At 47.5% G+C, this 13,829-nt stretch overlaps 1 protein-coding gene across 8 annotated transcripts in view; it reads left to right on the top strand.

The window, feature by feature from the left end:
* Nucleotides 1-5,266: 5,266 nt before the first annotated feature.
* KIAA0232 (KIAA0232 ortholog) overlaps nucleotides 5,267-13,829 on the top strand; it is an 88,933-nt gene continuing 80,370 nt past the window's right edge. For all 8 annotated transcript variants that reach the window (XR_009701076.1, XM_061191956.1, XM_061191957.1 and 5 more), the window contains exon 1: nucleotides 5,267-5,385. The gene's annotated coding sequence lies outside the window, so the exon portion shown is untranslated. The remainder of the gene's footprint in view (nucleotides 5,386-13,829) is intronic.

Raw genomic sequence — 13,829 nt, 5'->3', positions numbered from 1 at the left:
CAGGGATCTAACCCGGGCCATCTGCATTGGGAGCTTGGAGTCTTATCCACTGGAACACCAGGGAAGTCCCAGGTGGATACTATTATTATTACACCATTTTGCAGATGAGGAAACTGAGAGGCTAAATAGCTTACCCACGTCAGCAAGCTAATAAGTGGTGGAGCTCTGCTTCAACCCAGTGGGCTTAACCACCGTACTTACCCGACCTCTAGATTGGCCCGTCGCTGGCGCCACTGTTGAGTTCTCCGTGGATTGGGGTGAAGGGGTAGGACTGAGGAAAAAGCCAGCAGCCATCGGAACAAATTTGGAAGAATAATGGCAAGACTGCGCCTCTGATTTTGTTTGGCCTTGAACACAGCTAACAGCCAAGCAGGGCAGGCCTATTACCCCTCCGTCTTCTCATGGAAATGGAAGCCCTGTGAAGGTCAGTGGGTTCCTCAAGGTCATACTGTGAGGCTGTGTCAGAGGCTTGACCTCAACTCTCCAGATGCTGGAAGGGTATCTGGCACCCCCAAGAGGAATGCAGCGCCGCTGAGAGGAGGGGCGGTCGGTCAGGAGGGGCTGTAGGCCCAGCTGGCCGCCTTGAGTGACAACGTCCAAGCTGAGGTGAACGTTAGAATCCTAAAGGAGGGGATGGGTCCCAAGGGGAGTCAATGGGGAGCTTCTCTGGTCGGGGGATCATTCACTGAAAAGCTGGCTCGGGATGGACTCTCAGGGCACAGCAGGGCACAGGGTTACAATCAAATCCCGGTGCTTGCCACACAGTAGCAGCATGGCCTGGGCAGCCCACCTAAACCCTCCAGAGCCCTCGGCGTCTCTGACTGCACATAGGGGTAACCTCCCCACTGCTGGCTGATGTGTGGGATCAGTATGGCGTGAGTAAAGCACCGGGCACACAGCTGGGGGCTCAGTAAATGGGCTGTTATTGTCAGTGTTGGACACAGCTGAGGTTTGTACACATTCTTTGATTTTTAAAATCAGGCTTTATTTTCTAGAGCAATTTAAGCTTCATAGCAAAATGGAGCAGAAAGGACAGAAATTTCCCATATGCCTCCTACCCCTCCCTCCCTAGCCTCCCACTTGTATTAAAGTGTAGCTTCATTGAAATTTTGTTTCCAAAGTTCACAAGAAAAAGAAAAAAAACAAAAAGGAGACTTTTGAAACCTTCCTGCCTAAGTCCCTTGCTGTGTAGAAGGGGAAACTGAGGCCCAGAGAGGGAGATTACATACCCAAGGTCACAGAGCCAAGGAGGCCTGACCCCTGCTTTCTATCAGTCAGTGTGGGTTGCACAGCATCACCAAGCATCCTGGACTCAGCCTCATCCTGCTGTTCACCAAGCATACATGGGGTTACAAAACTACTGCCCCAGCTGGCATCCACCGAAATCCTTGCTGGAATCCAGAACATCAAAGTCAGAGGGCACTGGAAGTTGTCACATTCCCCCTCTCATTGCCTTGTCCTCGTGCAGGGGTTAAAGAGCCGAGACAGGTGGTTCTCAGACTGGAGAAATGAATGATCACAGACATACACAGAGGCCAAGATGGTTTCTCTTTACAAAATCCTGAAGTGGGGCTCCAGAGCACAGGCTCAGTAGTTGTGGTGCACGGGCTTAGTTGCTCCGCGGCATGTGGGATCTTCCCGGACCAGGGCTCGAACCCATGTCCCCTGCATTGGCAGGCGGATTCTTAACCACTGCGCCACCAGGGAAGTCTGAACCCACACTCTTTAGTGTACCACCCTGCCTTTGACATTCCTTAAAGTTTTGGAAGCTCATGGCTCTCTCTGGAGCCCGCGAGCCGCAACTACTGAGCCCGCATGCCACAACTACTGAAGCCCGTGCACCTAGAGCCCGTGCTCCGCAACAAGAGAAGCCACCTCAATGAGAAGCCCACGCACCACAACGAAGAGTAGCCCCTGCTCGCCGCAACTAGAGAAAGCCCGCGCGCAGCAATGAAGACCCAATGCAGCCAAAAATAAAGTATAAATAAATTAATTAATTAAAGAAAAAGAGTGTGGGTTCATGCTTGAGAACCCAGTTCCCGACGGCTCCCATGAACGCAGGGTTGTTTTCTCACGTGTATCTACTTGGACTACATTACAGATGACCTTTCAGTCATTCATCTACAAACTGGCAGGCCCTGTGGTGGGTTGGTGAACACCATGGACAAGATGACTGCTCTCCTGGGATTCAGGTCCCCGGTGGAAGGGAGGCTGAGCTTAAAGAGTAAACAAACATACAACCAAGATAATTTCAGATACTGATAAGAGCTATGGATAAAAACCAAAACGAAACGGGATGGGGGCATCATGACTGGGAAGGCTGGCTACTTTAAAGTGGGGATCACGGAAGTTGTCTCTTAGCAGGTGACATTGTAGCTGAGCCTTGAACAAAGAGGAGCCAGCTATGCAAACATCTGGGGAGAGAAGGTTCTGTGAAGAGAAATCAGCAAGTGCAAAAGCCCTGAGGCTGGAGTCAGCCAAGCCTTCTAGGACTTTCATCAAAACAAATAATCTGGGACTTTCCTGGTGTCACAGTGGTTAAGAATCCACCTGCCAATGCAGGGGACATGGGTTCGAGTCCTGGTCCAGGAAGATCCCACATGCCGCGGAGCAACTAAGCCTGTGCGCCACAACTGCTGAGCCTGCGCTCTAGAGCCCGTGAGCCACGACTACTGAGCCCGTGCGCCGCAACTACTGAAGCCTGCGTGCCTAGAGCCCGTGCTCTGCAACAAGAGAAGCCATCGCAATAAGAAACCCGCGCACCGCAGCCAGCGAAGAGTAGCCTCCGCTCAACGCAATTAGAGAAAGCCCACACGCAGCAACAAAGACCCAACGCAGCCATAAATAAATAAATAAATAAATAAATAAATAAATGGGAAAAAACCAAAAAACCAAATGATCTGAAGGCAAGGGGGCTGGATTTTTTGTTTGTTTGCTTTTGTTTTGTTTTGGCCGCACCACAGGGATTGAACTTGGGCCCTCGGCAGTGAGAGCACAGAGTCCTAACCATTGGAGAGCCAGGGAATTCCCAAGGGGGCTGTTTTGTTAAGATATTTTCATTTTCTAACCTGTAATCTTCCCCCATCACCTCAAAATCATACTAATACTAGTTAATTCCTACTCAGTTTAAATACCTCTTCCTCCAAGAAGCCTTCTGGTCCCACTAGTTCGTGGTTTATAAAAACTGGTCTGTGGCAAAATGAGAAAAATGTCAGAAAACCCGTGTGTGTGTGTGTGTGTGTGTGTGGCTAAAAAGTTGCCAACCGTGTTACCTTTCTCTGAGAATATCTGAGATATATTGTTACTACAATCATCCCTCCGTTCAGCCGGGATTGGTTTTAGGACACTTTCGCTACCAAAATTGAAGGATACTCAAGTCCCTTACATAAAATGGCACAGTATTTGCATATAACCTATGCACATTCCCCTCCTTCATACTTTAAATCATCTCTAGATTATTTATAACACCTAATGCAATGTAAATAGTTATAAATACAATGTAAATGTTATGTAAATAGTGGTGGCGAAGTCAAAATTTGCTTTTTGGAACTTCCCGGAATTTTTTTCTCAAGTATTTTTGATCCATGGTTGTTTGAGTCCACGGATGCAGACCCATGGGTACAGAGGGCTGACTGTATTTTTATTTTTTACTGTTAATAAGTCCTTTTCACTAAATGATGAGTGTAGATGACAACAAAGTTAATGCGGCAAAAATTAAAAGTTGACCACTCTTTGCAAATCCCCTATATTGGGGGGGGAATTTCGCTGGTTGGTCTGTGAATCCCAGGTCTGAGGGCACCTGGGAACTACACTCCGAAGCTCCATTACTTGCCCCTTCTTTGCACCCAGGTCACTCTGGATTTCCCACACCCTTTCATCCTCTCCCTCTTTTCAGAGTTTGATCTCCAAGAGGGCAGGGCCACCCCTGCCTGGCGTCCAGCAAGGCCCAGAACAGATGCTCAGAAGACATTGATTGAATGCACTGTGATTCATGATGAGACACATTCAGCTGAGATGAACCTCACAGAATAAAATTGGGAGCAAACTGATGAATGCAGAGAGCTGTGTAAAGGAGAAGACCCCAGACCTCATAGCCAGGAGCCTGGGTTCAAATCCTGCAAGGGGCAGTGTGGTTTGGGGAAGTCAGAAGACCTCACCTCTTCCGGAGCAGGAAAGCTTAGGTGAAATCATTTACTTTCTCTGAGCCTCGGGTGTCTCTCCTGTGAGATGGGGATGATAATGCCTTGACCCTGGATTCTTCTTAAGAACAAAACACAGGTGTACAGAAAAGCACTTTGTAGATAGTGTGCAAACAGTTCGTGGTCCATCTCTCCAGCACCCACCCAGCCCGTAGTATCCAGTTTGCCCCTTCGCAGCCTGTACGTCAGCTTCTCCTGCGCCTCCTGCGCCGGGGAGCTGGTGCGGGAACCTTGCTTCGCAAGTTCTGAAAGGAAAGCTCAGTGCCTGGCACGTAGTAGGTGCTCAACAAATAAATCAATGAAGAATGACCCCCAGGCAGGTCACGCTCCCTCTTAAGTAAATAGGCAATCTCCAAGGCTCCTTTCTCTCTGGTGCCTGTGATACTTATTTGCCTTTTTAAGGACAGACCTACGAATCACATTTAGGAAAAGTGGGTGGGTGTGAAGAGACTTTGATTAAAAGGTTAGTGCACATTTTTGGTTCCCACTTCCGAATCTTCCAGAATTTATTTTTGCCTACTTAATAAAAAGAGCCATGTCACATTTCTTTAGCTTGTTTTCTGGGTTAAAAAAAAAATTTTTTTTTAAGCCTGTATTTTAAACCGCCTACTCCAGCCATCCCAGGACGCGGCGAGGAGGGGGCCGCAGACAGGTGGAGCGTGTGCCGGGAAGGCGGGGACCGAGGCGGCCCGGAGGCGGGTAGGGGCGGCGGCGGAGTTCAGGAGCCCCACTGGCCCCTCCGCAGGGGGCGTCTCCGCTCCTACGCCCCGCACACCGGGTGGGCTCCCGCCTCCAGTCCTCCAACCTCCCGGCGACTCCCAGAACCCACCGACAGCGGCAGCGCACCTCCAGACTCCAGGCCCCTCCGCTCGCCCGCCCGCGCTGGGAAGCCCAGCGCCGGCCGGAGGGGCGGGGCCGGGGCGGGGCGGTGGCGCTGATGTAATCCCGGCTCCTGGGCGGAAGGATATGGAGCGCGCCCGGTTGGCTGGGCGCTGAGGCCAGTTGCCGGGTAACGGAGCGGAGCGGCCGCGGTGCGCCGCCTCCTGCCCTCCGCCGAGTGGCGCCGGAGCCGCCGCCGCTTTACGTAAGGCGCAGGCCAGGGCTGCCCGGCACTCGGCAGCCGCTCGGAGCCCTCGGAGCGAGGAGGCGCCCCCGCCAGCCGCCGCGACGCCCGGCCGCTCGGCAGGTACCGCGGGTGGGCTGGGCGGGCTGAGCGAGCCGCGGCCCCTCGGGCGGCTGGGGCGGGCCGCCACCGCGGCCGAGGGTCTCCAGGACCAGCCTGAGGGAGGCCGGGCCGCCCCGCCGGGCCGCGGGCTCCGCGAGGACCCCGGCCGGACCCCGGGCGTGCGGTGGGCTGCCGGCCCGGGGACCCTGGCCCTGGGGAGCCGGGCGCCGGCGCACGGGGCGGACGATGAGTCCGCACAATGGGCGGGTGTCGCCGCGCTGGGAGCGGTTCTCTGGGGGGAGGCGCGGCGAGGCGGGGAGCGAACGTGCGGCCGGGGTGCGGCGCCCAGAGTGCGGCGGCCGCGGGACACCCGGAGCGGCCGGCCGGCCGGCGGGTGGGCGCTCGCGGCGCTGCCCTCGCCCAGCTGCGTTCCTCCGCCCCCTCCCCTCCTGCATTGTCCTTTAGGGGCCCGGGAAGGGAAGCCGCCGGCGGGGGAGGGGCGGGGCGGGGCGGCGCGGACGGACGGGCGCGCGGGCCTGTGGCGCTGCGCGCGCGGGGCGGGCCCTGCCGGCGGGGCGGGCCCTGAGGCGCAAGGTTCGGCGAAGGTTACGGCCGCCCGCGGGAGGGACGGGCCCGCAAAGTCACCCGCGGCCGCAGCGCGGGAGGGCCTGAGCCGGCTCGGGCCGGCTCCAAGCACACGCGTCCCCGGCAGCCCCTCGGAGCTCTCCGCCCCTCCGCGTCCGAGGAACTGCTGGTCGCCAGGGAAATGCCTGCAGCCCCAGGATTTAGCGGGCGGTGCGCAGTTGAACGGGCCTGCCCAGCTGCTGGTGACGGACCCCCCCAAATCCTGGCAGAAGCGGTTTTGATTTCACTTTCGCCACCTTTCACTTTTTGCCCTCCGTAGACAAGCAATGGAGACCTCACCTAGTACAAAGTGTAGGAGATTAAGCGGGTAGGGGGACATGTGGTTCTTTGGAATGGTTTAACTAAACGTGGTTTCTGCTAATAAGTATCTGGGTTGGATTCTTGGATATCTAGGTCGGCTACTTCGGCCAGGTTCCTGAGATTGAGCTTTACATGTCTGGGTCTTTGTTTAAAAAAAACAGTGGTAGGAGATTGGTGAAGAGGTCAGGGCAAGCAGTTTTGATAATAGGTGATGCCGTGGATAAAACTAACTGTACAATCAAATCCCTAATCCCTAAGGTAGGTTTCTCCTGTGCAAATAAGACCGGGGCCAGAGCACCATGACCTTTTCATAGACTTCGAATCCGACGTGGCGGTGGTCGGGGGAGTGGGGGGGGGGAAATCTGTCACTTTGCAGCCTGAAGGTCAAATATTCTCTCATCGGTTATTTTGGATTGATCCACTCATAAATGGTTCCCAGGATCTTTATGACATTTCTTCGTGACAAAAATTATTTCTGAAATCGTGCCTTTGCATACCTGTAGGTAAGCTTCTTGCAATGTTCTATATTCAGTTGCTGTACTTGATAAATAATGAATTTTTAATAATTCAAAAATTATTTACTGCTTCAGTTTGGGCACATATATTACGGTTTTTACATAAGCCTGTGTCATCAATGAAATGCCAGTTTGGCCACTGAAACATTGAAGGAAGGAGAGAATATGACTCTTAAATATTTAATTTTGTAGAAAGTAGAATTAGAGCTACAAATGTTTTGTTTTTAAAGAAAAGTACCAGTCTTTACCATGGCATCAATATAAGGCAAATCTGTAACTATTTTAAGGGTAATTAGCTTATTTGTTACACGTTGCAAACATTTAAGAAAATTAAATGGATTTTTAGCACTTCTTTAATGATACCATAGATCACTCTGTGCTTTATTTTATAGTAGCACTTTTCAAAAGCAGTAGGGTTGTTTTTATTTTGCATTGTGTGGAAACTGCTGAGCCTGGGTTGTTCTCCCTGTTTCAGCAGCATTTGACTTGGAGCAGTTCATGGCCTCTGGGCCAGTTTTCTCATCTCTAAAATGGGAAGAGTGATGATAACTGTCTCGTGGGATGGTTGGAATGATCAAGTGAGGGGAGATGTGAAATTGTTATGCCAACATTCAGTCCCTTTTAAAATATTAGGTAGTGCTAGTGTGTCAAAGCTTCAGATTCCTCTCTTGGCTTAAAGCTTTTTTAGGCTCCTCCCCATCCCTTCCTATCTGCACTTTGCCTGGCTGTCAGGTCATCTTTCCTAAATCCAGATTGGATCTTGTCAGTCTCTGGCTCAGAAGGCTTCTAAGGACTGACCGACCGCCTGTTGTTTGGAGGCCAGAATCCAGACTCAGCAGCATCGCATTCAGGGCCCCTCACAGTCTGGCCCTGGTCATCTCTGAACTGTACCTGTCTTCTTGGTTCCCTTTCCACACTGTCCCGCCAAATGAGACTACTCTTGGTTCTCTGAACAGGCCAGGCTGCTTCATCCCTTCTTCCCTTATATCTTCTTCTCTGACTGGAATACCCCATCTGACTTCCACCCACTCCACTTTTTAAAAGTCCACATCTGATTTTGTGTCCTCTCTGGAGCCCTTTGGAAATCCTGTCAAAGTGAATTATTCATTTCTGCAGTCATAATCTTCTATTTTTACTTTCGTTATTGCCTATTATCACGTGTTGTGTATGTAATACTCTGGCTGTGGTGACCATGTGATTATTTTATCCCCAACACCTTGCTCAAGGGTTTAACCATGAAAATGTTCAGATGTTTGCTAAATAAAGTCAAATTCTGTAATCCACCTTATGGAGGACATTATTATTATTATAAACGGTTTTAATAACAGTACCAACCACAGCACTGGGAATGAGGTTTTATTATATTGAAGATGGTTAATACTTAGCATATTTCTTTTCAATTATTTTTAATCTCTCACAAAATACCAAGTGGTATTTTTATACAAAATACAAACAACCACCTCTCCCATGTGTGTGGAAACTTTCAGGGTCCATGAACCAGCAATGCTGACTGAAGTCACTGCACCCTGTCTCTTGGGAGAGAGGATCAGAGCATACGTTGTAAAATATTCCTTACCTTTAAAATGTAATTGCACTCTCAGCAGATTACACGCTTTTTGTTTGAAACTTTTTTGGAGATTTATTATACTCATAAAAATAAACTGCTTTTGAGGGCGCTTATTTTAAGTGCATGAGACCTGGATTCGAGAGACTCAGGTTTGTGTGTTGGCTCATCTCCTCGCCCCTGGGTCACCATGGGCAAGTCGGTGAAATCTCTCTGGAACTTCAGATTCTTTATTGTGTGAAATGAGAACAGTCTTGTCTGTACTATTTTTGCCTTGCGGTGTCAGTTAGAGTGGCTATTCTTTGTGTACTGCATGCCCTTGTTCAGAGAAAGGTAATAAGATGATATTACTTCACAGCACATTCGTCTTCCTTGTCACCCAGGCTGGAAACTTTTTGAGGCTTCCTTTTCTTGACCAGATTTTTACCAGGTCTGCCTCCGTGTGTCTTTTCAGTCAACCTTTTTGTTTTTCTCCACAGTTCCCCTGCCCCTGCCCTCCCTGGCTCTTGTCGGTTCTTATGGGGGTTGTTCCTGTAGGCCTGCTGACTGGCCTCCCTGTATCTAGTCTCTCTAGTCCTCCTGTGTTCTGTTCCCAGAATCATTCAATACGTAAGTCAAATCGTATCATGCCCTGCCCCCCAGGTATATACCAGCGGTTCTTGACATTTCCCCCTATTCCATCACGCCTGGGGTTATGACCTAGTGCTGTCCGTAGGCTTACTCCTACAAAGATTTTCACCTTGGAGTCATCACCACCTGGCCGGTTGAGAATTAGTGTTAAAGGGTTAGGAAAGCATTCTAAGACCTGTGCCATCTGGCCTCATTCTAACTTTTAGCTTCATATTTTACTGCATCTCTCTTGTTACCTGGTATTTCAACACTAGACCTCTGGCCACGTTCATGATTGTTGGTCTGACTTCTTTACTCTTGAATGTCCTTTCTTCCTCTTTCTTCTTATCAAAATCCTTAATATTGAATGAAGGCTTGGCTTAAATGCTTCTACTTCTATGAAAGAAGCTTCCCCTGATTTTCAGAATTAACTCTTCATTATTCTCCCACACAGTGCTTAATGATACTTCCACTCAGCTATTTTTTCTTTTTGACTTTTTAGTTTATTCTTTTTTTTTTTTTAAGTTTATTCTTTACATGGATTACAGACTCGTTAAGGAAAGAGAGGAAAATCTTATCCATTGCTGATTCTCTCTAGTGTGTAATGTAGTCTTTCACATAGTACTTGTTGATTTAAAAGCTTGATTGAGTTAACTCAATCACTCTACATTCTCTGAATTTAGCAGAGGGGGAGTGGGGTTGGAATGGCTTTATGTGAGAGCTTCATGAATCCACACGACATACTCAGAACAGGGCCCAGCACGTAGTAAGTGCCCAGTAAGTGGCAGCTTTTAGCTGTTAGTTGGAGCAGGTGTAGTGGTTGGGTATGTTGATTTTTTTTTTAAACATCTTTATGGAGTATAATTGCTTTACAATGGTGTGTTAGTTTCTGCTTTATAACAAAGTGAATCAGCTATACATATATCCTCATATCTCCTCCCTCTTGTGTCTCCCTCCCACCCTCCCTATCCCACCCCTCTAGGTGGTCACAAAGCATCGAGCTGATCTCCCTGTGCTATGAGGCTGCTTCCCACTAGCTATCTGTTTTACATTTGGTAGTGTATATATGTCCATGCCACTCTCACTTTGTCCCGGCTTACCCTTCCCCCTCCCCATGTCCTCAAGTTCATTCTCTACGTCTGCATCTTTATTCCTGTCCTGCCCCTAGGTTCCTCAGAACCTTTTTTTTTTTTTAGATTCCATATATATGTGTTAGCAGGGTATGTTGATTGATTGTATACGCTGGTTACTGTAACAGTGTTCACAGATTTATTTCTGGCTTCTGTGTAAAGGAAAAAAAAATCATCTGGTCTCTCTATCTTCACTCTTTCGTTAGTTTTGGGAATTAGCAGAAAAGGGAGTATTTGGTTGGAGGGAGCTTTTGCATAAGCAGATTCGTGATGGTGGTCCTAAATTACTCTGAAGACGGGAAACCTTTCTGTAAGTGAGCCAGGTTTTTTGCAGTGGCTTAAGAAAGTGGAAAATGGATTGTCAGTTGTTATACTATACGTTATTTTTCTGTAAAGCACATGCTTTCGTTTTAAGCTTATATCTTGTAATTATATATTAAGCAGTAGAATCTTCTTATTTAGTGTTTGGAATGACTGTTGAAATTTTGTTTTTGAAGTCATCTCCAAAGCTTTTTCTTGCCACTAGGCTTTCTCCGTAGTTCTCTATCTTTTCCTTTGTCTGCTCAGCAGTCTTGCCCTGTGGCTAGACAGGGAGAAGCTAGGGGAGGAAAACAGCTATCATTTTGAAACTTTTAATTAAATATTTAGGTACTGTTTTTAAGTTTATATGTGTTACTGATTGACAGGTTGTATCCAGAAACCTTAAAAAGTGGTATCTTTGGTTGTAACATAATATGGAATTCGCTACTTGCAGCAACATAAGAATATGTATTAATTGCTATTTACCTTATGTTGACTATATTGATGATTATGAGCTTTTAAAAAATCATTGGAAATATTATTAGGAATTAATATATTCCTAATAAATCTCTCTTAAAACCTGCCCCAAAGAATTGGGGATGATAGGCCTATCCCAGTGGATGAATTAGTATCAATTAGAAATAAAAGCAGTAGGACAGTTAGAAGATTAATGATTGCAAAAATGCTTGAGAATGTGTTGCTTTGTGTGTGTGTTCCTAGCTAGAGTGATGAAGGAATGTGAGTTCTGTGAATGCAGGTTGTGTGTGTGTGTACACGTCTGTACATATATGTGGTTCTCTGGTGACGGGAAGCGAGCCTAGGCACTGTGTGTCTGTAGTCTTTATGGTGCCTGGCACAGGGAGTGGTCACTCAGCACACACTGATGTCAAATGAGTCAGTCACACATGGAGATAAATAAGTGTAAAGAAATGGGCCTCAGCACGTTTTCAAATTTCTTTTTTGGTAATGTGGTTGTTACCTCAATAACAGGAGGAGGTAGCAAGTGGGGAGGGATTTATTTTCCCTTTCAGCCAGGAGTTTGTTTCTAGCTCAATTACGTTTTCCAGAGTACCTGTGGAATCTTAATAGCCAGTACATAACTATTTCAAAATTGTTTACCCAGTTTGGGGATTTATTCAAGCTCTTTACTCTTTTTCTTCAGTAACTAGCTTTTTCTTGGGTGTCTGATTAACATTTAGCTCCTTGTTAGCATCTTCCCTGAAGATTTTAATGGTGAGAAAGTTGAAAAAAAATTTTTTATTGAAGTATAATTGACTTACAATATTATATGAGTTTTGCTACACAACATAGTGATTCAGTTATTTTTATACATTACAAAATGATCACCATGAAAAAGCTGGAATTGAATAGACACATTTTTGGTCCTTTTTTTGGTGGTGGTTGTTTTTGCCACTGCTTCCTTTGATTACCACCATAGATAATTATTACTGATTGTATTGTTAATAGTTTTTTGCTGGTGCCATCGAAGGAGTTTCTTGTTTTTATAAGATGTAAAGCTTAATTTAAAACTATCAAAATATATTTTGTATGATTTACCAAAACGTTGTTTTGAATATAAGTAACTTTTATAAAGTCTATTTATTTTTTTAAAACTCCATGTTAAATCTAAAAAAGCAGTAAGTTATAAGATGAATACTAAGTCTTCTCTTTCACTCCCCTTCCCATCCTGTACTCATTTTGAAAAATCACTGATAAGCTTCTCGGATGTCATAGAAAAAAAATTATGCCTGTACTGTTAAAAAATGGAGTCATGGTAGAGAGTGTTCTTCGTTTAAACAAACACTAAACTTTGTATCTTGGAGCGCTTTCCATATCAGCATGTATAGACCTACCTCGTGTACAGATCTACTTCACTGTGTTTTTTTTTAATGTGCTCAGTATTCTGTGGTATGAATGCACTAGAATTTATTTAATTAGTTGATGGAGTGGGTGTCCATGTTGTTATTGTAACAAAGTAAACTTTTTTTTTTTTAATTTTATTTATTTATTTATTTATGGCTGTGCTGGGTCTTCGCTTCTGTGTGAGGGCTTTCTCTAGTTGTGGCAAGCGGGGGCCACTCTTCATCGCGGTGCGCGGGCCTCTCACTATCGCGGCCTCTCTTGTTGCGGAGCACAGGCTCCAGACGCGCAGGCTCAGTAATTGTGGCTCACGGGCCCAGTCGCTCTGCGGCATGTGGGATCCTCCCAGACCAGGGCTCGAACCCGTGTCCCCTGCATTGGCGGGCAGACTCTCAACCACTGCGCCACCAGGGAAGCCCAACATTTTTATACATAATGTTTTGGTGAACTTTTGTGAGAAACCTCCTTAACCTAGGCAGCCTAAAACAAAACAAAACAAAAACTGACGAACAAGTTTCTAACTTCTCTAAATTATCATTGAGCATATTGAAAATTTTCTTGGCGGCTTTATTAGTTTTAATAATTTTAGACATTAGGCTGGGTATTTTCTTTTCTGAAGTAGTCCTGCGGGTAGTTAGGGTTATTTGGGGCGTTATTTAGTTTAAAAGTGGTCAGTTTGTGGTGAAGGGGAAAGGTAAGGGGTTCTTAGAAGTAGCTGTTAGAAAACGGGTACGGAGGAGAATGAGCTCACCCTTGTTAAAGCACTTCCTACATGTGAGGCCTTTTGTTAGGGACCTTAGGTAAACTATTTCCTTTAATCCTTCTGACAGCTCTTGAGAGAGGAGGTATTATCTCCATTTTACAGATGATGAAGCTGCAGCTCAGAGGTCTCAAGAAACTTCCCTAAGGTTACACGTAATACATGGCAGAGCAGGAGCCCCAACTTCTATCTTTGCAACTTCCACTGCCCGGCTCTTTCTAGAGATTCATTGGTTCACACGGCGCTTGTCTGCTCACAGTGTCCTATGCCTAGATGCCAAGATGGTTAGGCATGCTGGAGACTTACACGGGGAGGGAGGGAGCAGGAGTGCTGGGAAGAACCATCGGCTTCCCTTCTGTGCAGGTGTGATCCTGTGGGAGGAGAGATGGGGGAGGGCAGGCCAGAGCAGCCTCAGGCCAGGGCAGTTTGGAGACAGTCTTGGCCAGGTTGCTGGCTGCTCGGCAGGTCAGATCTATACCGCCTGCTGGTCAGCATTGCTGGGAGCAGCCTGAGGGACACGTGGCCTGATGTCTTTGCCGTGGTGACCGTGTAGCAACTGGAGGCTCTCAGTCAGCTGGGCTCCCCACGGCAGGCTGTCTCGAGGGGCTGCCTGTGGCCACCACACCATTCAGTGCTGGGGCGGGTTGGGGGGGAAGCAAGCAGATGGGTACACGGATCAAGTGCAAATGCGTGCTAAGAGGGACAGTGAAGTAGGCCACAGGGGTGTTGTGTGTTTAGGGTGGGCAGGAAAGGGCTCTCTGGTAAGACGATACTTGAGCTGA

Source organism: Eubalaena glacialis, chromosome 5, assembly GCF_028564815.1.
Source record: "Eubalaena glacialis isolate mEubGla1 chromosome 5, mEubGla1.1.hap2.+ XY, whole genome shotgun sequence".
In the NCBI taxonomy this organism is placed as follows: Eukaryota; Metazoa; Chordata; class Mammalia; order Artiodactyla; family Balaenidae; genus Eubalaena; species Eubalaena glacialis.
Note: the sequence above shows the minus strand (reverse complement) of the source record. Positions and strands in the feature narration are given on the sequence as shown.